Source organism: Pongo abelii, chromosome 10 (assembly GCF_028885655.2).
Source record: "Pongo abelii isolate AG06213 chromosome 10, NHGRI_mPonAbe1-v2.0_pri, whole genome shotgun sequence".
Classification (NCBI taxonomy): Eukaryota; Metazoa; Chordata; class Mammalia; order Primates; family Hominidae; genus Pongo; species Pongo abelii.
The window spans coordinates 65,103,689-65,126,923 of NC_071995.2; the positions used below are offsets into that span (position 1 = coordinate 65,103,689).

The 23,235-nt window shown below is 39.6% G+C and overlaps 1 protein-coding gene across 10 annotated transcripts in view; it reads right to left on the reverse strand.

The window, feature by feature from the left end:
- The window catches only part of GRIP1 (glutamate receptor interacting protein 1), an 852,850-nt gene that overhangs the window by 766,312 nt on the left and 63,303 nt on the right, over positions 1 to 23,235 (reverse strand). Inside the window, exon 3 of one of the 10 annotated variants that reach the window (XM_054527376.2) lies at positions 1,165 to 1,328. The exons of the other annotated variants lie outside the window; for them this stretch is intronic. The gene's annotated coding sequence lies outside the window, so the exon portion shown is untranslated. The remainder of the gene's footprint in view (positions 1 to 1,164; positions 1,329 to 23,235) is intronic. 10 annotated transcript variants of the gene reach the window in all.

Consider the following 23,235-nt stretch of genomic DNA (forward strand, 5'->3'; position numbering starts at 1 on the left):
ACTTAGCACCCCGGCCAGCAGCTGCAGAGCGTGTACTGGGTCCCCCAGTAGTGCCAGCCCACTGGCGCTGCGCTCAATTTCTCGCCGGGCCTTAGCTGTCTTCCCATGGGGCAGGCCTCGGGACTGCAGCCCACCATGCCTGAGCCTTCCCCCACCTCCGTGGGTCCCTGTGCAGCCCGAGCCTCCCCAACGAGCACCGCCCCCTGCTCCACGGAGCCCAGTCCCGTCGACCACCCAAGGGCTGAGGAGTGCGAGCACACGGCGCGGGACTGGCAGGCAGCTCCACCTGCAGCTCGGTGCGGGATCCACTAGGTGAAGCCAGCTGGGCTCCTGAGTCTGGTGAGGACGTGGAGAGTCTTTATATCTAGCTCAAGGTTTGTAAACACACCAATCAACACCCTGTGTTTAGCTCAAGGTTTGTGAGTGCACCAATGGACACTCTGTATCTAGCTGCTCTGGTGGGTCCTTGGAGAACCTTTATGTCTAGCTCAGGGATTGTAAATACACCAATCGGCACTTTGTATCTAGCTCAAGATTTGTAAACACACCAATCAGCACCCTGTGTTTAGCTCAAGGTTTGTGAGTGCACCAATGGACACTCTGTATCTAGCTGCTCTGGTGGGGCCTTGGAGAACCTGTGTGTCGAAACTGTATCTAATCTGATGGGGACATGGAGGACCTTTGTATCTAGCTCAGGGATTGTAAACGCACCAATCAGCGCCGTGTCAAAACAGGCCACTCGGCTCTACCAATCAGCAGGATGTGGGTGGGGCCAGATAAGAGAATAAAAGCAGGCTGCCTGAGCCAGCAGTGGCAACACGCTGGGGTCCCCTTCCACACTGTGGAAGCTTTGTTCTTTTGCTCTTTGCAATAAATCTTGCTACCGCTCACTCTTTGGGTCCACGCTGCTTTTATGAGCTGTAACACTCACCGCGAAGATCTGCAGCCTCACTCCTGAACCCAGCGAGACCACGAGCCCACCAGGAGGAATGAACAACTCCAGTCGCGCTGTCTTAAGAGCTGTAACAATCACCGCAAAGGTCTGCAGCTTCACTCCTGAGCCAGCGAGACTACGAACCCACCAGAAGGAAGAAACTCCGAACACATCCGAACATCAGAAGGAACAAACTGCAGACGCGCCACCTTAAGAGCTGTAACACTCACCGCGAGGGTCCGCGGCTTCATTCTTCAAGTCAGTGAGACCAAGAACCCACCAATTCCGGACACACTATGTTGTGCTCGCCTCTCTTGGTGCTGCTCTGGGGTCTGGCACTGGGACACCTTCTCTTGTCTCTGGTGCTTCTTGGTAGCCCCAGTCCTTACATTTCCTTGAAAGGAAAAATGTGTGTTTCCAACTGAAATAGCCTGGAACGTCTGCATGGCTTAATCTACCATTTAATTCTCTAATCTACCATTTAATCAAGCTTTGAAAATTATATCATTTAATCCAAATGACAACATTGGAATGTGGATATTATTTTCCCCATTGTACATATGACAAAACTTAAGATCAAACAGGTAAAACTCTCTCATAACTGGTTGAGGGCAGAGTCAGGATACAAACCCAAGATTTTCTGACACCAAAATCCCTCTGCTTTGCATACCTCTATAATTACAGATGAAGCTCTTGAGGGGAAAGACCTAATCTTATGAATTTTTGTATCCCCAATATCTTAATAGTTGCTAACACGTACAAAGTGCCCAATTATAATTGATGAATAAATGGATGCATGAATGAATACTGAGTGCAAGCACAAGGCATTAATGAAACTACTCAATGATAATAAGGCTGCCCCCTTTTGACAAACAAAGTTCAGATGCAGAGAGCATGTTGTTTATGAATGATGGAGGCTCTGATTAATTTTGCAATGCATGGCAGAAGGTGATGGACAGGTGAATCCTGGGTGTGATGACACATCCAATCTAGGACACAATATGCATCAAAGACCTGACCAAAAACAGATATGTCTTTGCATGAGTCTGCTTGGACATGAGCCTATGATGAGAACAAACAGGAATATCAGTGGCAGGCCAGCCTGACAAGTGGCTTCTGCAGTTACATGCACATGGATATTAAACAGTGCAAGTGAGCTGAAACAGGCAAAGGGAACATGCTAAATATTAGAGAGGAAATGAAATATCCCAGAGGAAGGGTAACGTAAGCAGGAAAAAAAAAGCTCATTGTATACGAAGGAAGAAAAGTTAATAGATTGTTGTACAGATCAGGAAATGAAAAGAAATTCTTTTCAGAAGCTTCTGTTCCTCTGTCCACAATACTAAGAAAGGATAAGCTCTCCTGAGCATTGTGGACCCTGCTTTCTCTCTGCACCCCCTCACCCTGTAAATTTCTTATTTGTAAAAGACACTCTAACAACAGCTTTAGAAAGCACAAGTGTTTCTCCACCAACAGAAGACCCGCCATAAGAGTTGGATTACAGGCACAAAAGAGCTCAGGAAAAGACCTAGAAATCTAAGTAACATGATAAAAAGAAAGCACCATATTATCTCTGGTAATTGACAGTTGTGAGTCATAAAATTTCACCCTATTTTGTAACATTGCAACTCATTTACAAATTCATTCAGTCACCAGTATTTAGTAATTCTTACCAACAGACATAAAACCGAGAGCTAGGGATGATGTTGCACTGTCCTGCCTTCAAGGAGTTCACATTCATTGGAGGATAAAAGGGATATGATTATATATCTTATTAGAAATAAGGTATATAGGCCGGGCATGATGGCTCACACCTGTAATCTCCGGACTTTGAGAAGCTGAGGCTGGCAGATCACTTGAGGTCAGGAGTTAGAAACCAGCCTGGCCAACATGGTGAAACCCCATCTCTACTGAAAAAACAAAAATTAGCTGGGCGTGGTGGCATGTGCCTGTAATTCCAGCTAGGGGAGGCTGAGGTAGGAGAATCTCTTGAACCTGGGAGGCGGAGGTTGCCGTGAGCTGAGATCATGCCACTGTACTCCAGCCTGAGAGACAGAGCGAGACTCCATCTCAAAAAAAAAAGAAAAAAAAGCAAGAAGTTATATAAACACTCTGAAAGCCCTGTCTAGAGGATGGGTGGGAATGGGACTGAAAGTTTTCACAGAGGAGGCTATCTGTGAATTATATCTTAAATAATAAGTAACAAAAGGGGGTAGTGGCAGATCTTGACACAGGGAACAGCATAAGTTAAGGCTTGGAAGCCTGCTTAAATACTATAAATAGCATAAGGTGCAAATCCAGACAATATAGGGCCTGGAGATTCTGTTTTTGGGGGGACTTCATTAATAAAAACAATAAAAAAAAAGCATTAAATATTAAAGTGAAGGTTTATTTAGAATAAGAAAGTAGAACACAACAATTTACAAATGTAAAAGCTGACAAATATCAGAAACTTCACAAAATCCAGAAAAATAAAATAATATTGAATTAATTATCTACCTAACAAAACTCTATAATGCTTTTTTCCCAACAGTTTTGGGGGGCTTTTACTCTTTGCTAGCCTCTTTATATGGCAACAGTTTTACCATATAATATGTATTTAAAAAGAAAGATAACATTGCTTTCTCTATTACGATTGGCAAATATTGATTTTTATTATTACCTGTTTGGAAAAATGTATATCAATTTCAAACTCTTTGTTAGCAATGCCATGTAAATTTTTAGGAGTATTATTAATTTGGGGAAACATCTATCAAGTGTCTTTTATACATAAGCTATAAGATTTCAGGCCATTACAAGGTTTTTTTTTTGGCAGTGATTAATTTCAATTCTCTTTGAATTAATGACATCATTAGCCTGTTGTCATTAATGTTTTCATTATGGTGGCATATCATGTGTTTTATTGTATCTACCTTGATGTCAGTTATTTTGTGTCAAATCAGCAAGAAATTTAATATTTTTTCATTATATTCACATGCTTTACTCTTCTTCATTAATTGGGTTATCAAACAATATCCACAAGCCTTTTTATTAGTTTTATTCAAAATTTATCTCTTCTGAATGAATTGCTTTTCAGTGTCAGAATAATTTCTATAGATTTTATCACTCTTTTTAAATCAATTTCCTATTTCATTATCTGAACTTTTTAATATTTCTTTAATAAATAGACTTATACATGCTAAAAGGAGGTACTTTTCATATACATCCATATCAGGAATCTATAAATTATCATTTGTTCTATTGAAATGTTCATAAGTGACTGAGAAATTATGGTTAAATATGATTTTTGAGCTTCATTAACTGTTCAATAAACTTTTTGCATCATCTTTGTATCTTTGTTGCAAACCTTGAATAGCTTTATATATGGGCAAATCAGAATATTACATCTAGAAAAAAAAATCCAGGTTGGTATATGTGTTTAAATAATCCACTTGGGAGATGAGCCAGAAAACATACATCTCTCACAAAATATCAAAGTAATCCACAACCTCAGGAACCATGGGGCAGGATTAATCTCCAGCAAGATCAAGGAATGAGCTGTACATGGCTCACAGTCTGCGAACTTATTAATGATCTTAATAAGATCTTGGTCCTCACCTTTCTAAGAGTTGTGTTGTCACAACCTTCCATTGAAAATGTTGCGTTGTGCAGGTTACAGTTGAACAGATTTGTTTCATGTTGTTAAAGTCACACATGAAGGCTTTTCATTCAGCAAAATAGTTAAATATGAATATGATATGTATTCCATACAAATGTATTCCACTATATCCAAACTATAACTCCAACCCAACTTTCTGTCTGCATCGCCAAAATGCTTATGGTCACTCCAATGCCGCCCAACACAAGGGCTCATGTGACAGAGGGGAGGCAGAAGTGGGAAGAAACAGTATCCTTAAATAATCTCATGGTTAAAAATATCTTGCTTTTCCAAATTTATGACAACACCAATACCCTTATTTATAAAAGCATAAAAATCCCTCCCTTCCTCCCTTCCTTCCTTCCCTAATTCTCTCCCTCCCTCTCCTGTTTCCTATATAATTTAGTCCAAAAACCATTAGTCAGGACCAAGCAAGGCATGTGTTTCTTAGGGGGTAGTGGTGGCAGCAGATGCCCAGCATGGGGTAACAAAGTCCAAATGGGGAGAAAGAAGAGGGCATCTGTTGGGGGGGCAGGGGGAGAGGAAATGGATAAATGTGGGATGTTGAACTCAAGAAGGATGAAAAGTTTATCCATGAAGCCCAATGCATGGTGTTGGAGTCAAGAGTGGTAAAGAGGAAGTCTGCTTGGGGTAGGATGGGCTGGGGTGGTGGTAGTTGTTGCCCAGAGTAGTGTGTCAGAGCCCAAATAAGGTGAGAAGAAATCCAGTGCATGGGTTGGGGGGTGTCTGGGCATGGGCCGAGGTAGGCATCTAGGTAGCTGGGGTGAAGGTGGGGGAGAAGATTGACAACATAAAGGGAGAATTGATCTAACAGGTAAATAAATTGAGGTTTTGGTAGGCAAGTTTCTTGCTGTCAGACAATGGAGTTATAATATGCTAAGGAGACAACTAAAATGAACCTTGAAGTATTGACTTGCAATTGGAGGTATCAGTGTGAATTCCTATGTAGAAAGGTATGAACACAAATACAGATGTACATATGTATAGATGCATATATTCCCTAGTTTCTGCACTGAGAGGGCCTGAGAATAGGAACAAGAGGGCCAGAGGAATGAGCACACTTCATGCCCAGCTCTTGGTTTCTCAATGCCATTTCAGATTTGAAGCAGGGAAAACAAACCTGGACATTGTGTTATTTTGGAAAGCAAAATGTGATCAAAGATAGGGACATGACAAAATTCAGAGAAGCTAACTTGAAAGGGTTCATGCTGGCCAAATCTGGGACAATTTGAGATCAAAATAAAAAATAATAATAACACATTATCACTCATTGAATAAAATAAGAATCATGAATCCACACTGATATGTGAATAAATTCATAAATAAATTCAGAGAAGGAAAATCTTTTACTTACAATAGAATATCAAATAATAAATGTAGATGGAATGAGGGAATTAGCAAATCATTTTTTGGCAACCATTACAGTAATAATTCAAGTCATTAGTGAATGCTAAAACTAGTGGGTAAATGTTTGATAAGGATTGGAATATTCAGTTAATCTCAAAATACCTCCTCACAGTTCAAGACCAGCCTGGGCAACATAGTGAGACCCTCATCTCTAAAAAGCAAAAAATTAGCTGGGCATGGTGACATGCACCTGTAGTCCCAGCTACTCAGAAGTTCAAGGTTACAATGAGCTGATGGTGCCACTGCATTCCAGCCTGGGTGACAGGGTGAGACCCAGTCTCAAAACAAACAAACAAACAAACAAACCCAAAATATTTAAACAACAACAAAAGAATCTCCTCACAAAGTACTTAAATTACAAAGGGAGAAAGAGTAACTTTAAACTACAGACACCCAACAAACACCACCTCAATCACAATCAAAGTTAATATAACATTAACAGGACAAATGAAAATTATGTACCACCCGAGAAAATGCAATGAGACCACAGCATTACTTCTGTGATCCTGCTAAAAATGCATAAGCTGAATCGAATCCTGAGGAAACAGCAGATGAACCTAAATTGAGAGACAATTTTAAAAATAACCAGCCTGTAATTTTCAAAAACATTGAGGTCATAAAAGTCAAGGGGAGACTAAAACACTGTTCCAGATTGATGGAATGTAAACAGACCAAAAAGTAAATGCAGCACATGACCCTAAGTGGACTCACCTTGCTATAAGCACATTATTGGGATAATTGTCAAAACTGTTTGGTTCTCTGGATTACATAGTAATAATGCATCTATTTTTATAATTTTCTGTCACTTTAAAATTATTTTTTCTAAAAAAATTATCTATACAGCCACATCAAAGTATAGCTACAGCCCCTCCATGAACCTCAGAGAGGACCTGTCCTGATAGGGGTCCTTATCCTTAAGCTTGATTAGATTCATGATAAATCAGTTTCTGCCTGTAAGTACATGAAGATGAGATGTATTTCTAGAAATGAAAGTACTATCTAAAGGCTGGGCGCTGTGGCTCACGCCTGTAATCCCAACACTTTGGGATGCCGAGGTAGGTGGATCACAAGGTCAGGAGATAGAGACCATCCTGGCTAACATGGTGAAACCCTGTCTCTACTAAAAATACAAAAAATTAGCCAGGCATGGTGGCGGGTGCCTGTAGTCCCAGCTACTGGGGAGGCTGAGGCAGGAGAATGGCGTGAACCCGGGAGATGGATCTTGCAGTGAGCCGAGATCGTGCCACTGCACTCCAGCCTGGGCAACAGAACAAGACTCGGTCTCAAAAAAAAAAAAAAGAAAAGAAAAGTACTACCTAAATAAGTATAAATGGGATTTTAGAAATTTGGGGAACTATGTTTTCAGTATCATGCTCTTGCTATTTCTTCTTAAATGTCTTCAATACCTGGAGTTATGATGTGTGTCCAGACTAAACATCTTCTAACTTAAATACTAGCTGGTTAATCCTTTTGATCTTCAGTAACATTTATAACGCTTTTCAAATGTCAAGGGGCTTTCATCAATTCTCCCTAATTATCTGATGATTGCCACTCTTTATTTTTCCATGATCTCCTTGAAGTTGCCTTGACCCTCCTTGGAATCTTCATTTTAAGTCCAGGTAGCCATTTTTCCCTTTGTTCCTTTGAGTTCAGTCCAAGAATTTAATGTGTATACCTTCAGTTAGCCATCATAGGTCCAAACTCTTTGCCAGATCATGAAAATAAATGACAAGAGAGGCCATGATGGCATAAACCATACACAATGCAAAGTAGACACAACTTAGGAAAGCACATTGAAATCTCATTGACTGAAAGCACTTGGCAGCATTTGCAGCAAAGGAAAATGATATATTAACAGCATACTGTAATATATAATAAAAACAAAAATCACTAAACAAATCATTGTTACATGGGTGGGTCTAAAAGGATTTCACCTGGTGTGACTAAAGTGTGGGGAACAGTGGGAGGTTGGTTGAGGTCAGAGTATTGAGAGTTTTGATTGACATACAAAGCAGTTTAACTTTATTCAGTGAACAATAGAGTGTTTTTGTAGTTATTTTAGTAAATCAGGGTTGTGTCTCAGGAAGAACCCAAAGGCAGTGTGAGGAACAGAGTGAAATAATAAATGTCTAGAGACGGAAGACTGGTCAGATGCTGTTATAAGATTCCAGATATCAAAAGATCTGATCTAAGGCAGGAGCAGTGGGAATTGAGATAAAAGAAAAGGCTTGTTAAATCTTTTGCAGACTAAATCATTGGGGCTCAGTCTCCTACTGAATATGTCAAATGATATGAGAAAACAATTAAAGGCATTTGGCTTCCAGCTTGGATGGCTTGGGGGAATTTTGAGAATAGCAGACATTATTAGCTACCTGTACAATCATTCACCCCATAGCAGATTTGCTGGTTATCTCCCAACAGACCTTGTTCCTTGGGAACAAGGTCCTGAACAATGTATCAAGCGAAAAATGGCATTAACCAGCCTCCTTTGCAATATAAGCAGAAATCTTGACTGGGATATCCAGGAAGCCTCCTTAAAATAAAGAATTGAGCCCTTCTCTCTCATTTCCTTAATCCTACTTTCATGTCACAGCCTAGCAGGTGCAATGGGCTGGACTGTGACTTGGAAGCCTCATACAGAAGAACAGAAAACTGATAAGGAGCACAATTCTGTCTTTATTCATGGAGCTAAGACAATTGTCCTAGATTGTCTGCCTCAGAATTTCTTTGTATATATAATCCACGATTGAATTAGGTCTTTGTTAATATCAGCCACATCTAATCATAATGAATTCAACTACCTTCTCTCTTTTTGAACAGAACCCTGACTCTACTCAGACACTCTCCTTTCTCAAGGCAACCATATGGTGCAAGAGAGGCAGGCTTATCACAGTGGATAAGCCTTTCCATTTTACAGTAGATGGTTTTGCAAAGTGCACTTAACACAATTCTGGCCAATGGAATGAGAGGAGAAGTCTTCTAGAGGGTTCCTGGGAAAGGATTTCCTTGCTGATATGAAAAGACACAGGAAAAGAAATATCCCCTCTCTTCTTCCAATGGACACTGCCTTGTCTGGATGTGATGCCTGGAACTGCAGCAGCCATCTCACGAGAGGCTAGCCTGAGGGTAAACCGATGGGCTGAAAATGGCAGAAAGTGAAAAGAAAAAGAAGCTGCATCTTGCCTGATGTCATTTATCCTCCTGAATCAACTAATCAAGGCAGTGGCTTATTTCGAGAATGCTGATTATGTGAAGTAATACATTTTCTTTATTGTTCAAACCAATTGAGTCTGGGTTTTCTGTTAGGGTGGAAAACATCCTCACTATGTTATTAACCCAAAAATGGATAATCAGTTTGGGAAAGGGATCCAGAAAATAATTTATTTCTAAAATGTTGACTTTGATGATTTGTTATGACAAGTAGAAAACTTGAAATAGAGGTGGTGCACAATTTGGGCATTTGGGGAACACAGATATATAGATAGTAGTTGGAGTCACGATTTGGGAGAACTCCTCAGGAAGCACATGCCTGTTGGGAAAGGGGTCATGGATAAACGCCTGGGAAGCAACTTAATTTAAAGCATGAACAAATGAGTGTCAGAGAAAAGGACAGAGAAAGAAGAGACAAAAGTAAAGAGGGAAATCTCCAAACATTGGTGATTTCAGGAAACAAGAGGATGGAACTTTAAGAAGGGGAAATTGCTGCAGATAAGAGGCTGTGGGATTTATCAGTATGGAGTTCATAACTTTTGAGACTAGTTTTAGAAAAGACAGGGTGCAGGAGCTTATTTAAAGTGACCTGAGGAGACTGGGAGTATTGGGTGCTTCAGTGTTTCTCAAACTTTCAAGTAATGTTGTTTTAAAAGAAAGAAAGTACAGATTGCCACATAGATTTTGATTAATTAGTTCTGGAGTTGAAGTTCAGAAGGCTGCATTTTAAACAAGGACAGTAGTGTGAGTTGTTCATGAGCCACACCTTAAGGAGCCACTACTCTTTCATGAATTATTTATGAAGGATGGAAAAGGAAGGTGGCAATTTGAGGCCAGGCAGGATTGATGGAAGGCATCTATATTGGGGAAGACTCAAGCATGATTGAAAGGATATGAGAGGGATGACAGACAGAAGACGTAAGAGCTGATATCTGGTAACACAAAACCCCAGAGAAGGGGGTGGTTGGTAAAGGAGGAAGGATTCCCCAGAGCAGAAAAGAGACAGACAATCGGGGTGTCTTAGTCCATTCAGGCTGATTTAACAAAATAACATAGACTGGGTGGCTTATAATCAACAGAAATGCATTTCTTATGGTTCTGGAGGCTGGGAAGTTCAAGATCAAGGTATTGACAGATTCTGTTTCTGGTGAAGGCTTATTTTCTGGTTCATAGATGGCACCTTCTTGGTGTGTCCTCACATGGTGGAAGGGGAAAATGAGCTCCCTTGGACCTCTTTTATAAGGGCACTAATACCCTCATGAGGTCTCTGCCCTAAGAATCTAATAATCTCCCAAAGGCCCCCGCCTTCCAGCACCATTACCCTTGGGGTTAAAATTTCGACTTATGAATTTGGGAGGACATAAACATTTATATACCATAGCAGAGGGGTAAACCTATCTACCCCAAACTACTTGCAACTAGGATTTCTGTGTGTTTTCAGGCACTGCTCTTTCTGCTTTCTCTGTTCACATGGGGTTGGTCACCCCACCCTCTCTTCTGGAAAGCCTTAGAGTTACCATGAAAGATTCTTCCAAATTGTTCCCTCCTCAATAAACACACAAATGAATAAAATGCCACAAGTGGAAATAGACAGTTAAAAGATATTGATTCAATAGAAAACATTATTTTAATTGATTAAATATTTTACAATGAAATGGACTACTTCCAGAGGTCATGAATTTCTTATAAGATTTCAGCTAGAAAATATTCTGACAAATGTTGCAGGCAGAATTGATGTACTGGAGAAAAGTTTGAGCCAGATGAGTTCCCTTTAAACTCTGAGATTCTAGGATTCTAGGTAATATTGGAATATAAGAACCTCCATAGGGAAAGAGAAAAGGGCAAGCCAGGGATAGAGCTGGGGAGAAATTTGGAACTTTGGGCAGCATGAGAATACTGGGATATGATAAAAGTAGAGGACAGAAGCCAGGTGTGGTGGTGCAGACCTGTAGTCCTAGCTACTGAGGAGGGTAAGGCCTTGAAATTGCTTGAGCCCAGGAATTTGAGTTCCAGTGAGCTAGGATTGCACTCCAGCATAGGTAACACAGCAAGACCCTGTCTCTAAAAATAATATAATAAAATTTTAAACAAATTGCTCCCTTAAAAAAAAGGCTGGGTGTGGTGGCTCACACCTGTAATCCCAGCACTTTGGGAGGCTGAGACAGGAGGATCACGTGAGCCCAGTGGTTTGAGACCAGCCTGGGCAAGATGGTGAAACCCTATCTCTACAAAAACAATGTTTTAAAAAATTAGCTGGGTGTGGTGGCGCACACATGTAGTCCCGCTACTTGCAAGCTGAGGCAGGAAGATCCCTTGATCCCAGGAGTTCAAGGCTGCAGTGAGTTATGATCACACCACTGTACTCCAGCCTGGGTGACAATGCAAGACCCTGTCTCTCTCTAAAAAAAAAAAAAAAAAAAACAGCAGTAACAGCAAGAAGGGTGGCATTCAAAGTAGGTTTTACCTTCGATATGATTTTTGTCTTAGGCTGGCTGAATATTTTTCTAACTCTCAGCTAACTGATGGTGCCACAGTTGGATGTAAATTTCATGTCAAATTTTGAAACTGCCTCAGGCTATGTCTATGCCTCAGTCTTGCACTAGAGAATTTTCAGTCCATCACTGACACTAATCCTAATGATTTCAAGGTGAATGAATTGTTGCATAAGGCATGAAAAAGATGATCAAATGTTGTTGGCTTCCAAATGCTCAGCTTTTATAAACAAAAATGGCAACAATTATCAACAGCCAATACATTAAGCCATGGCAGAGAGTAAAGATTGTTTGGGGAGGATTTTTTTTTCCAAAATGAATTCATTTAATAACTGGTGATGATTTTTTTTTATTTGAGATGGAGTCTCACTCTGTTGCCCAGGCTGGAGTGCAGTGGTGCAATCTGGGCTCACTGCAACCTCTGCCTCCCAGGTTCAAGCAATTCTCATGCCTTAGCCTGCTGAGTAGCTGGGATTACAGGTGTGCGTCACCACACCAGGTTAATTTTTGTATTTTTAGTAGAGATGGGGTTTCACCATGTTGGCCAGGCTGGTCTCGAACTCCTAACCTCAAGTGATCTGCCCGCCTTGGCCTCCCAAAGTGCTGGGATTACAGGCATGAGCCACCACACCCGGCCACTGGTGATGATTAATGTGTTGCTTTCTCCATGAGTAAAGTATATATGGCTGATTATCACTAAGTGAAAGGCTGAATGCAAGTAAGAAAAAAAGAATAAAGACGGCAGAGGTGCTGTGCTCATTGTGAAAGACAAAATTGTTGAGTACTACTAATTATATTAATTAATTGGTATGAATAATGTAACAGGAAAAGGGACTGATTAATATCATTAGTAATGAACTTGAATTACGTAACAACCTCTTCAAGCATTGCATGGATTTCAAAGACACTCTTTTAGGCACACACATCCCTTGAGTCATCAATTTCTAGTTCATAATGGGAAAAGCAACTGTGGGTGGGCAGGTGACTTGTGATAGGTCATGTAGCAAATAGCTTGCAGAATCCAATCTAGGAACAGAGTTCAACCACTGTCCTGTCTAATCCTCCAAATATCGATTTGTATCTCAAGCTCTTGTCAGAAAGGATTGTACTGTTGGAAGAACATAAACATTTGGCTGAAATAGGAGTGATGGAAATACTTGAAATGACTTCACAGTGACTGAAAGAGATTATTTCCTGGTGGAATGGCTTGTTGAGGTAGTGCTGAAAATGCTTGGTTCGAGTTCTTTCCCATCATTAATGGTGTGTAGCGCAAGTGCATAATGGGCATGGTTGGACTCAATCTATTTTATGCATCAATGCCTGACATTACAAGGGACCTAGATACTATTATTAGAATATGTTTCAAATCCTCCAGCATACTTTTCTATCTCAGTGGATTTTAAACATCTCCAGAATTCTTGAGGGGGCCACTGATGAACTTCCTTGGAGCAAATGATTGTACCTTTGAACAAGTCCAATAAGTTACTTTTAGATTATAGACTGCTGTGCAGTGGTGGCTGAGCAAAAGAACTTGAAATGGGTTTAAAGGACACAAGCCAGTTGGCCCCAAAATTTCATTGATAGGGAATAGTGAAAAGCTCTCAGTGTGGAAATATTTGAAAATATTTATCTGTGGCCCTGCAATAGGAAGGAGAGAAGGGTTCCAGGGTATGCGTCTTCCTAATCCGAAGGAAGATAGTGATTTTTATAACAGTGTAGAGTGTATTCAGCACAGAATGGAGTGCATTTTGGTTGGAGAGAAAGGTATTTAAGGAGAAGGAGAAAATGTACATTAAAAAAATGTAGGTGACATAAAAACATGAAGGGTTTGGAAGCAAAGAAGAAGTTTGGACTTTATTTCCTCTAGTAATTTTCCTCTGATCCTCCCAGAGCAGCTTAGATACTTCTATTAAGTGCTCACGTGATATCTTTTATCAAACACATGTCATGTTTATTGTTGTTATTGCTTCTTCAATTGTGTGATTTCCCCATTAAACTCAAATTCTGTGAGGCAGGAACTATGTCAGTCTTGTTCACCTTCCTCTCCCTAGGCACCCAGCAAAGACTCTGGTACATGGCAAGTGCTGAATACAAACTTGTTAAATAAGTGAATGAATAAATAATGGGAAGCCATTGATGGCCACTAAGTTGGGGAGGCCTATGGTTTAAAAGAATCGTATGGCAGTGAGATGCATCCCACCCAGGCAATAAGATTCGGGAGTCTGCTACTCCTTAACTTTATCAGCTGCTGGGCTAGGAGTGTATCTCACCTGAATTCAAGCTACTGAATTGTCAGTGCTTGTCACTTAAGAGAGCTGCCAGGCATGCTCCTTCCATCTCTTCCACCACTGAGGAACTTCACTGTGATCATGTCATAACTTGGCCTTAAAATCACAGTTGAGAAATTGAGTCTCAGGGGACTTTGTGATTTTGTAAGGTTCCATGGTAGTTTGTAAGGAGCAAAGCTGACTAGAGTTCAAGTTCCCCAATTCCTACCCAAGAGTACTTCTTGATATGCCTTTCTGCAACCTTTTTTTTTTTTTTTTTTTTTTTGAGATTGGGTCTTGCTATGTCACCCAGGTTGGAGTGCAGTGGTGTGATCTCAGCTCACTGCAACCTCCACCAGCCAGGCCCAAGCAATCCTCCCACCTCAGCTTTCTGAGTAGCTGAGATCACAGGCACACACCACCACATCCAGCTAATTTTTTTGTATTTTTGGTAGACCTGCCTCAGACTCCCAAAGTGCTGGGATTACAGGTGTGAGCCACCATACCCAGTTTAGAAAGAGCTTATTGTCTTGACATTAGGTTAGACTTAGAAGAAGAGAGGCTTAGTGAGTAAAATGAGTGAAACTCCTAATTCCAGAGCATCTGCTAACTGTGTCAAGAAAATGATGGTTTTGATCCAATATTCTTATATAACAATGGAAAATATGGAGTCTGTTGAACAAAGTGTTTAGGATGAAAACTCTAGTACAAAGAACAGGAAGAAGGGCAGGAGAAAAATGGGAGATTGTGGGGTGAAGAGTAAAACATCAGTGAGGATGACATAAAATGCTAATTGCCACCAAATAGTTATTCCTTTTTTCTCTTTTATAAAAGAATTCTGAGTTTTAGCTAAGCAGATTACTACATAACAAAAAACTATATTTCTCAGTTTCCCTTCAGTATATGTGCCTATGTTTTGTGTAATGAGATTTCATTACAGGCAGCTTCTGAAATGATCCCCAATGACCTCTCTCTCCTGATACTCACCTGCTTGGGCAAATCCTCTTCTTGAATATGGGCTGGACCTAGTGACTCATTTCTAATGAATAGAATAGGACTAAAGTGAGGGATGTCATTTCCAAGATTAGGTGACAAAGAGACTTTGGCTTCATCTTGGGGTACTTTCTTTTGTTCTTATTATGAGGAAAGCCAGCTGCCATGTTGTGATCTGCTCCATGGAGAAACCTACGTGGCAAGAAATTGATGTATCCACACAAGAGCCAGTGGGGACCGGAGGCTTGCCAACAGCTTTGTGAGTGATCTTAGAAACATATCCTTCCCGGGTGAGCTTTCAGATGACTGTAGACCCTGTCAACACTTTCATTGCAACCGTGCGGGACACCCTGAGCCAAGAGCACCCAATTAAGTTGCACCTGAATTCCTGGCCCACAGAAACAGTGAGATAATAAGCATTTGTTGTTTTAAGCTGCTAAGTTTTGGAGTAATTTGATACACAGCAATAGACAATTAACACAGATATAAAGGAAGTGCTATGAGGCACCTCCAAAAAGTTTCCAGACAGGAAGAAGACAACAGAGCCACCATGCACATGGCTGTGCTGGTTGAGCTCCATCAGCCATCTTGGATCACAAAGTCAAGAACACCTTCTAGGGGTGGCAGACTTTTGACTTAGAAGGACCTTAGTCTTCTGAAGACCTTGTGGAATTCCTTTACGGGTCATGAACTGTCTACCTTCAGATTCCTTAACTTAAACTTCCCTGAAATGGCCAGTGTTATTGCTTTCTGGTATTAGGTCAGTGCAAAAGTCATTGTGGTTTTTGCCATTTAATATATTGAAGCAAACTTAATCCTGACTGATGTAGATGGATGGTGATAGAAACAGGGATTCTATGAGTGAAAGGGAGTGTGAATCAGGCTGTATGAGAATGAATGGTGGAGACCGGGACTCTTGTAGGATGAGCAACAGATTCAGGGACATTTATTATTAAAAAAAGAAAAAGGGTGGGCGCGGTGGCTCACGCCTGTAATTCCAGCACTTTCGGAGGCCAAGGCAGGTGGATCACCTGAAGTCAGGAGTTCGACACCAGCCTGGCCAACATGGTGAAACCCCATCTCTACTAAAAATACAAAAATTAGCTGGGTGTGGTCGCGCATGCCTGTAGTCCCAGCTACTCAGGAGGCTGAGGCAGGAGAATCGCTTGAACCTGGGAGGCGGAGGTTGCAGTGAGCTGAGATTGCGCCACTGCACTCCAGCCTGGGTGACAGAGCAAGATTCCGTCTCCAAAAAAAAAAGAAAACAAAAAAAACCCTGTCACTAACAGCTATTGTAAAAGATGGCCTGAATAACACTAGCCCAGTGACAGTTAAAATATGGGTTCCCAAATCCCCTAGGCAAAAACATTATTAAAACCTTTCTTTCAAAATAAAGAAATATAAAAGATTTTCGATATTTAAAAACAACTTAAGTTCAATATAAAAATTTTGTACATCGTGCCTGATACCTCTTTCAGTTCCATTTTATTGGACAAATATTTATTGATTGTCTATTATGTGTTTGGCAATTAAAATATTACCATTTTATCATTATCAGTATTATTTTTTTTTGGTTTTTTAGTTGTAAATTTCCTCTACAATAAGTCATTATTATTAACATTATTATGTATTCGTTGCTTAAGCAACTTACAATAGTTAATACTCTAACCAATAACACACCAATAAATTCTATGTCGACTTTTCATTTCTAACAGAGGAAAAAAGTTTCTTTTGGATATTGGCAAATCAACAGAGGGTCAATATGTCTGCACCCTTAATCCTATCAGTGCTCCAAGAAAAAAATTAAAACATCACTTTAAATGAGATACTGGCATTAAATCAGCTATCAGCAGAAAAATGCATTCTTGACAAGCCTTCCTGATAATTCTATCTGCCAAAGGCAAGGAAAGAAGAGAAGGGAAAATGCTACTTTGGATCTACTCACAGCCTATAAGAAAAAATGTGTTGAAAAAGTAGAAGCACTACAATTTTGGAAGAATAAAATGATGTCCAATATTTTGTGATAGCCAAGGAGGAGAAAACTGGACATAATCTGCCATGATTACTTTTTTATATACTAATTGTTTTTTATTACAAAATAGCTGTTCACTGCAGAGAAATGTAGAAAACTGAGAAACTTACAAAAGAGAAAATAGTAATCCAGAGACAACAATGTTAACATTTTGATGTATATCTTCCTGGCTTTTAAATACGTGTATTGTGTTTCTCTTATTAAATAATTTGTATTATACTTTACATAAAATTTTATACTCTGCTTTCTCCCATTCACCATAGATCATAAACATTTTTACATTTTATTACATGGTCTACTGAGACATTATTTTAGTGTTTATGTGATAGTCTATTAAAGGAAAATACTGATAGTTAATTTTCATTGGCACTATGTGCTAGATACTATATAATAAGTGCATAGTTGGATTATCTCATTTAATGCTCATGACAATCTCCATGCTAAGTACTGTCAGGATCCTCATTTATATGGAGATTTAGGGGAAATAACTTGGCCAAGGCTCTAAAGGTAAGAATTAAAAGATTCAGATTTGAATCCAGATAATTTAAAACTAGAGTCTGTGTTCTCAACTATTACATTATAGTATTTCTCTTATTGTAGGAATTTGCAAAAATTTACTTCACCAGTTCCCTATTGTTGAACTTCTAAGGTGTTTCCATTTACAGGCTATTATAAATAATTCTGTTATTAGAATTATGACAGCATAATTCTACTTAACACAATATAACACAATATAATGTTATAACACTTAACACAATATAATATCAATAGTAGTTAATAATTCTACTTAACACAACATAATTCAACAATTTTGGCTGTATACTTTTGTGAATATCCATTGTCACTGCCTTAAGATAAAGTTATAGAAGTGAAATTGCTAGATGAAAAGGTATGCATAATTCTGAGACATTCAATTTGATTAAAAATATATTAGCCAATTTGATAGAAAGAATCTTTTTTATTCTGTGTTAAAATAATCATCATTGTATTAATGATCTATTAATAGCATATTTATTGCCTACTCAGATTTATTTTTAAAATCTTTGATATATTTTTATCCAATATATTTTGTTTTTTCATTTCTCTTATTTTTGGGGACAGGATTTCACTCTGTTGCCCAGATTGGAGTGCTGTGGCGCAATCACAGCTCACTGCAGCCTTGACCTCCAAGGGCTCAGGTGATCCTCCCACCTCATCCTCCTGAGGAGCTGGGACCACAGGCATGAGGCACCATGTCTGACTGACTTTTGCATTTTTTGTAGAGACAGAGTTTCACCATGTTGCTCAGAGTGGTCTTGAACTCCTGGGCTCCAGTGATCTGCCTGTCTTAGCCTCCCAAAGTGCTGGGATTGCAGGTGTGAGCCACCTCATGTAGCCAAGAATTCTTTATATAATCATAGTTGTCAAAATTTATCATGAATTTTGCAAATTTTTCTTCTAAAATTTGCCCTTAAATTCTATTTATGGTGTCTTTTCATAGAAGGATTTAAAATTTTTTGGTAATATATCAATCTTTAATTTTTTTTTATTTGCTGTTAAGTTTAGGAAGGCTTTGTGGCTTTGTGTTCTCTGAGTTTGCACAAATATTTAATCCTATTTTTGAGCAGTTCTTAATGAGTTTCTTTGGTAAATTGAATTGATTTTTAAAGCCATGTGAATAGCTTAAAAAACGAATTCAATTCACTAAAGAAACTCACATAAATATGTGACCTGGTCTGATTTGTACGTCAAATATCTAAGTATATGATCTGCAAATCAGACCGTACTCAGCATTCTGGGGTAGATGAGAATTGCTTTATACGTTATGACCGTATTGCATATTTGACTTTTTATTAGTGGATGGTGAAACATAATTAAGGTAATATTGTTTAGATACAGATCATTTTAACATTTTTCATTTGTTTCTGAGAAAAAATATGATATATCTCTGAAAGGATTTCCTGTAAAGCAGCTCTAACCATCTGCAGTTTAGAGTGGTTATCTCAGTGAGTGACAGACCATTCTCTCTTGCAAAATCTCTTGCTTTATCTACTGGGATTGCCTTGGGAGGAAGTAAATAATTCCTGTTGTTCACAAACATTACGGTGTTTCTATTGGCATGATCTTTTCATTCTTTCAGCTACCATTCTATATTTTCATATATGATATATTTAGCATTATTATAGACCACAAAGCACCTACTTCTCTGCAGTGGTTTGCTGATATTACAGCCCAGCATTGCGGTTATCCTACTATATCCCCTCTGTATCTTTCTTGTTTCCCTGTCAATCTGGATGTGTCTTTTTGGAACTTTCTTCCGGTTTCCAGAGCTGACTTGATTTCCAGATTAAGAGCTGTTAATTTCCAGATTAAGCTCCTTGATTTCCAGGGTAAGCTCCTTCAAATGAATTGAAAGAGGACACTTTTCTCTATCAGAGTTTTACTTGTTGTCATAGATGTCAGCAAGTGGGATGGTACCAGTGTCTGTGCTGAACTGGTGAGACCAGGAAAACTGATGCAACAATAATTGGAAGATCATGCTTTCTGAAATTTAATTTTTCAATAAATCTGAAATTTGCTTTGGTGTTTGATGTGAAGTGAGAGTCTCACCTTATATTAATTTGCTTAAAAAGTAATTTACTCTCTCAGTGATTTCAAGTGCTACTTCTTCTTTTCACCCCCACAAGACGGAGTCTTGCTGTGTTGCCCAGGCTGGAGTGCACTGGCAAGATCTTGGCTTACTGCAACCTCTGCCTCCTAGGTTCAAACAATTCTCCTGCCTCAGCCTCCCAAGTAGCTGGGATTATAGGCGCATGCCACCACGCCTGGCTAATTTCTGTATTTTTGGTAGAGATGGGGTTTCACCATGTTGGTCAGGCTGGTCTCGAACTCCTGACATCATGATCCACCCAACTCAACCTCCCAAAGTGCTGGGATTCCAAGTGCTACTTCTTTCATACATTAAGTTTATATATGTGTATGGATATATATATGTATACATATGTGTGTATACATTCTGCAGATTTTACATATCTTTTTAGTCCCTCATTCTATTTATCAATTTCTTTAGTCTTGTGCCACTCCCATGTTGTTTTTATTAATATAGTTTTAAAGTTTATTTTAATATTGGATATTAGTGATTCAAATCATCTTCTGTGCAACTAATCAATTTATTGTCTCTTGGCTCCAAATTTACCCTTCACTGAATGCTCTGGGAAAATTGAGCTGAGTCCTTTAACTATTTTTCTTTGCCAGCTGGGTGTGATGTTAATCTTTGTCCATAAAAGACAATAAAGAGTAATTGCAAGAGGAAGGTGACTTCTTTCTTGGTTCTGGTGTGCAAGCATGGCTTTCTCTGCATGGCTTCTCCAGCCTGCCTCTTGCAGGGCACAGTGGTCAGTAGCACCCAGCGGCCAGCACTTTCCCCCAGCACTATGGAATACACATTTCAAGCAAGTCCACTAGTGCAGTACCACAGTGATTTCTCTGTCATTTAGTTAGCCACAATCGTGCCATCCACAAGGTCTGGATCTGGGGTAAAGTGGGGAGTGGAGGGAGCTCTTTCTTCTAGCAGCCTTAGAATCCATGGCTGCCTATTATATGTGCTTGCCTTTTTTTTTTTTTTTAGGCGAAGTCTCACTCTGTCACCCAGATTGGAGTGCAGCGACGCGATCCTGGCTCCCTCCCGGGTTCAAGCGATTCTCCTGCCTCAGCCTCCTGAGTAGCTGGGATTACCGGTGTGCACCACCATGCCCAGGTAATTTTTTGTATTTTTTAGTAAAGACAGGGTTTCACCATGTTGGCCAGGCTGGTCTTAAATTCCTGACCTCAGGTGATCCACCCATGTCAGCCTCCCAAAGTGCTGAGATTACAGGTGTGAGCCACAGCGCCCGTCCTATATATACTATTCTTATATTTTCTAGCTTGCTTTACTTCTTACTAGCTAACCCCTTATTACTCCAATCCCCCTTTATGGTTAATAATTCTTTTTGTTGTTGTTGTTGTAATTTTTGTGAGACAGGGTCTCACTCTCGCCCAGGCTGGAGTGCAGTGGCATGATCATGGTTCACTGCAGCCTCAACCTCCTGAGCTCGTGATCCTCCCACCTCAATCTCCTGAGTAGCTGGGACCACAGGCACATGCCACCACACCCAGATAATTTTTTAAAAAAATTTTTTTGTAGAGATGAGGTCTCACTATGTTGCGCAGGTTGGTCTGGAACTCCTGGCCTCAAACAGTCCTCCCACCTCAGCCTCCCAAAGTACTGAGATTACAGGCAGAAGCCACTGTGTCTGGCCTAATAATTCTTAATATTAAACTTTCATTGTTTAAATTATTGTTTTGTTTCTGTGTCCTGATTGAACCCTGAATCTTTTTCAAAAATTTTATAAAATCCTCTTTTTATTTTTCCAGATGAATTTTATAATTAATGTGTAAATGGAAACCAACATCATAGCAAACTAACACAGGAACAGAAAACCAAACACCGCATGTTCTCACTCCTAAGTGAGAATTGAACAATGAGAACACATGGACACAGGGAGGGGAATATCACACACCGGGGCCTGTCAGGGGATAGGGAGCAAGGGAAGAGACAGCATTAGGACAAATACCTAATGCATGAGGGGCTTCAAACCTAGATGACGGGTTGATAGATGCAGCAAACCACCATGGCACATGTATACCTATGTAAGAAACCTGCACGTTCTGCACATGTATCCTATGACTTAAAGTATAATTTTTTTAAATAATTTTAGATTTTTCATTAGAATCTCATTAATTCTATATACTAATATGTGAAAATTGACGTATTTTCAATATTGAACATTTCCTTCTAGATCAGCCTTCTTTTATGTTCTTCAGAAAAAAAAATTCATTTTCTTTATTTAGGTCCTACACATTTCTTGTTAATTTCTAGATATTTTATTGGCTGTTTTTATGAATGTAATCTTTTCCATTATATTTTCTATTTGGTTCAGAAGCAAAGGTTAATTTGACTGTTCTCCTGCAGTCTGGCTGTAAGAGGATTGGTCTTCTGCAGAACTCCACAGAACTTGGATAAAGCCAAGCATTAAAATCAATCCTGGCATAATATTGAGGCGGCAGATCAGGCCACTGGTAATATAACCTACAAATGCAAGACTTAAACTCTTATCTCGGTTCTAGTTTCTATGATTGCATAACAAATTAACCCAACACTTAGTGGCATAAAACAACCATTTATTATGCCCATGAACCAGGAATTTTGGTAGGACATAGCTTCTGTCTGCTCCTTGATGCCTGGGGCTAAGCTGGAAGACCCAAAGGCTGGAAACTGAAATCATCTGAAACCTCATTAACTTTCATGCATGGCAGTTCACGTTTGCAGTTAGCTAAGGGGCCTGAGTTCTTCTCCACATTGGCCTTTACATGTCGTCTCTCCACATGGGCTAGTCTAGGTTTCCTCACGGCATGATGGCTGGTTTCCCCAATGCAAGCCTCCCAGAAAGAAAGAGCCAGATGGAAGCTGTGTTCTATTTACGAACTAGCCTTGAAAATCACATGGCAGCACTCCCTCTGTATTCTGTTGGTTGGAGAAGCCACAAGCACAGCGTAGTTCAAGACTCTACACTTGATGAGGTATGTTAAGGTTCTAGAAGAACATATAGAATCAGAAATGTTGCCGTAACAATTTCTGGGAAATATACTCTGTCATAGTCCCCAAAAATATCAACGGAAGGACTGATGCTCCTCAACCCATGAATGCTGAGGTGATAGCAAAGGGATGAAAAACAGTCTTTCTGTCATAATCTCGATCATGCTTGGTGAGCAACTGGTCTTTCCCTGGTGCCATGATATCTCTCCTAGTGTCTGACTCCTGGCCAATCACATAAATCTCTATGTGCTTTTTCAGAATGTGATAGTGCAATATAAAACTCAGATGTCATGCTATCGCTTCAGTCGCTATGAGTCTCCTCAATAAATGCTGTCTCAGAGGCCTGTTTGTAAGTGATCTGACAATTTGCTTTTGTTGCTCAAAGTTGGACTTTTCTGCCATATGAAAATCTAATTTTTATTTATTTATAGTCACATTATTGAACTTTTTATTGCTTGTAAAACATTTTCAGATGACTCTTGAGTTTTCTAGGTAACAGATGATCCAAATGATGACAGTTCTGCTTTCTTACTTTTTATTGTCTTATATTGGCCAAAATTCACAGGAAAAATGGTAAATAAGAGTGCTGATAGAGGAAGTCTTTGTCTTCTCATTACTGTAAGTGACA